Source organism: Salvia miltiorrhiza, unplaced genomic scaffold (genome assembly GCF_028751815.1).
Source record: "Salvia miltiorrhiza cultivar Shanhuang (shh) unplaced genomic scaffold, IMPLAD_Smil_shh original_scaffold_468, whole genome shotgun sequence".
Taxonomy (NCBI): domain Eukaryota; kingdom Viridiplantae; phylum Streptophyta; class Magnoliopsida; order Lamiales; family Lamiaceae; genus Salvia; species Salvia miltiorrhiza.
The window spans coordinates 555,825-559,480 of NW_026651556.1; the positions used below are offsets into that span (position 1 = coordinate 555,825).

The following is a 3,656-nucleotide window of genomic DNA, read 5'->3' on the forward strand; positions in this document are numbered from 1 at the left end:
TCAGTATTTTCGAGCTCTATACTGTATTTATCCTCTGTGCCTATATATAGGTCCTCTTTTGATCTATTCAGTGTTCCTTTTTCAGTCCCCAACTTTAGTTTTTCAATTTTATAGCTTTAGATTTTTATTGCTTTCCAGTTTTTAGAGCTTGGATTGGATTTCCACAAGATTGAAGATTCAAGACCATTCTTTCAATTTTATTTAATTCAGTTCTTTCAATTGCGTTCTTTTTAATTATGTTTATGTTTTATTTCAGTATGTCTGGCTAGTTTCGTTTAGCTGATTCTAGGGTTTGTAAATAGTTGATTGAATTTATGTGATTTATTTGTTAATACCTTTGTGCCTTCCAGTTTATGATTCATAATTCATGGTGCTTAATTTCTTGTGGATTATCTGGCGAATAGTTTGCATGTTTAGCTATTCGGTTTGAGACCTAGCGGAGATAACTGTTTAGCGGATTCAGGAATGTATGATATGATTTTAACCTTGAGACCTAGCGGAGATAGGTGGATCATAGGGAGCTATTCTTAGGAGCTATTGGGAGTTAGTAGATTTTCTTGAGACCTAACGGAGATAGATAATTTACTAATCTACGATCGTTGCTGCTCTAGCGAGAGTGATTGATTAATTAAGTGATCTCTCATCATAACTGGATTAAATTGGTACATAGGATTAATAGATTAATTGCATAGATTTAGTTAATGAATTTACTGCCCTAGGATCAGTTGTCTTTTATTAATTGAGTTTTCTATCCTATTTTATTTGGTTTGTTTTGATTTAAGTTATCTACTTCATTTTTTTTGTGCTTGCCTGAATATTACTAGGGTTTAGTTAGGATTACTTAAGGTGATTCGTCATAATAGTCCCTGTGCATACGATACTCTGCTTGCTGTTTTTGTGCTACAATTATACTGTTTAGTTGCAGTTTTTGTTGCTATAATAATAGTGATCAACTTTTTGGCGCCGTTGCCGGAGACTATTTAGAATTTACTTTAATATTTCTGATTAGACTTAAGCATTATTTCAGGCGTTGTAAGTTTAATTTTATTTTTAGTTTTTAAATTTTTGTTTCTGATTTTTGTTTGTTGTCTCAGGAGTGTATGATCACGAGATCCAAAGGAAAAAAACATCTTCTACCTTTGAACTTGGAAATCGAAAAGCAGCACAAAAGAGACAACCGCGAAAAGAAGAAGCAAGCAATGGCCGAGCAACAGAATAACATGGATCTTGAAACTCTAGTGCGAGCAGTGACAAACCTTCAGAGGCAGCTAGATGAAGAGAGAGATGAGAGCAGGCGCAACCGAGCTCCGCCACCAGAGCCACCACTGAATCACATGTATCAGCCTCAGGTTGATCAATTTCAAGGAGGCAGATGGGGACCAACTGTGCAAGCTACCACGTTCGAGCTGAAGCCGGGATTGATAAACATGGTGCAAGCTGAACAGTTTAGTGGAACGGCTTCTGAAAACCCGCATGCTCACATTCAGTTTCTAGATATCTGCGACACTATTAAGCATAATGGAGTGCCACCAGATGCCATCAGGATGAAGATGTTTGGATTCTCTCTCAGGGACAGAGCGAAGGAGTGGTTCAAGAGTTTGGACAGAGGTGCTATTACTGGATGGGAGGATCTGTGTAGAGCTTTCCTAGCAAAATACTTTCCTGCTTCTAAAGCTCAGAAAATCATTGTATAGATTTCTCACTTTTCCCAGCTAGGAGATGAGACCATTCATGATGCCTGGGAAAGATTTCGTGAGCTGCTCAGGAACTGTCCACAACATGGTTTCACGGAGGATCAGCAAATCATTCACTTTTATAATGGTTTGACTGGTCTAACAAAAAGTATGGTGGATGCTACTGCAGGTGGATGTCTTCTCCATAGAAATACAAGGGAGGCTTATCGTGTGATAGAAGAGATGGCTTCCAATAGTTATCAATGATCGAATGACAAAAATTCTACGAGAAGAATTGCAGCTGTGAATGAGGAGAGAGATGATTTTAAGGAGAAATATGAAGCTCTTCAAAAGCAGTATGAGTTGGAGAGAAAAGCATTGCTAGCTAAAATTCCTCATCCGCCGAGTTTATCTGATGTGTCACAGTTTGAATATGCTAATTATGTCCAGCAGCAGTACCAATTCAATAGACCAAACTATCAGGGACATCAGGGCGGAAATCCACCGTATCATCCCAATAATAGGAATCATCCAAATTTTTCATATTCAAATCCCAACAATGCTGTGCAGCCTCCACCTGGGTTTTCTGTGTCTAGTGGAGGAGTTATAAATGAGCCGAAGAAGGGATCGCTTGAGGATATGATGCAGCAGGTTTTAACAGAGGTGTCTAATATGAAGACAACTGTTAATACAAGGATGACCAATTTGGAGTCTCAAGTGGGTCAAATTGGAAATAATTTTTCAGCGCTGTCCAAGCAAGTACAGATATTGGAGACTCAAGTTGGTCAGATGGCCAACCAAGCAGCTGCGCAGCACAAGCCAGGCCAATTTCCTAGCAACACTCAGTTCAATCCGAAGAGCCAACATCAACAGCCTCAGCAAAATCAGCAATGTCATTCCATCCGGGTGGTTGATAATTCAGTTGAGGATGAAGGTATTTCTGTTTCTCCCCCTCTTCCATTCCCGAGGCCAAGATTAGATGAGCAAAGCTCCAAATTTTTGGAGACACTTAAGAAGTTGGCTGTGAATATTCCTTCCGTGGAGATCTTGAGAAATAAGCCAAATAAGGTGCAAATTGTGAAGGCTATGATGGAAAAGAAGAGTGCATTCAATGAATTTGAGGAGGTGCTCGCAGTGAAGGAGTATCAGTTGCCTCCAAAAAGAGAAGATCCGGGCAGCTTCAATATTCATGTGAAGATTGGAGAGTCATTGTTTGAGAAAGTGATGTGTGACACCGGAGCAAGCATAAATGTCATGCCTCTCAAAGTTTATAGGAAGTTGCAGCTGGGGGATTTGAAGCCAACCAACAAGACAATTCTGCTTATTGATAAGTCTTGCTCTAAACCTCTAGGAGTAGCGGAAGATGTGCTTGTGAAGGTGAGTGATTTTTTCTTCCCAGTCGACTTTGTAGTGTTGGATATTCCGGAGGATCCAAAGATGCCTTTGCTGTTAGGGAGATCTTTCCTTGCCACATGTGGAGCAAAGCTAGATATGCAAAGGGGGACGATGAGATTGGGAGCCTATGGGGAAACTGTGATTTTCAAGAAACCTCCACCAAAGGAAGTTCCCCAGAATGAAGTGGTTAATTTGGCTGACAGTTTTCTAGCAAATTCGGAGGATGAAGCGGTTGAGAAAAATGAGTTGCCCAAGTATGAAGCCAAGAAAAAGACTCCAAAACCAAAAGAAGTTCTGACTTTTGAGATGTGTTTGTTTTTGGAGCATGATGGGGGGTCTTTGAAAACCCATACTCCCAAGAAGAAGAAAGTGAAATTCCGGATTTTTCGGAACAAGAATGAGAAGGGGGCAATGCTTGTGGAGGATGTTCGAGCCAAGAGAAGTGTTTTAGTGGAGAGAGCACCCAAGAGTAGAAAAGCTTTCCAATGGTTAGAGTGCTGTTTCCGACCTCCATGAGTTTTTGAGGTATCGTCGAGCTCTAGACGTTAAATTAAGCACTTGTTGGGAGGTAACCCAACCGTTTTTATT

The 3,656-nt window shown here is 40.1% G+C and overlaps 1 non-coding gene across 1 annotated transcript; it reads right to left on the reverse strand.

Annotated features, from left to right (window-relative positions):
• Positions 1 to 1,679: 1,679 nt before the first annotated feature.
• Positions 1,680 to 1,786, reverse strand: LOC131004923 (small nucleolar RNA R71). Its single transcript, XR_009095150.1, has one exon. It is a non-coding gene; the product is annotated as a small nucleolar RNA R71 (small nucleolar RNA).
• Positions 1,787 to 3,656: the final 1,870 nt, after the last annotated feature.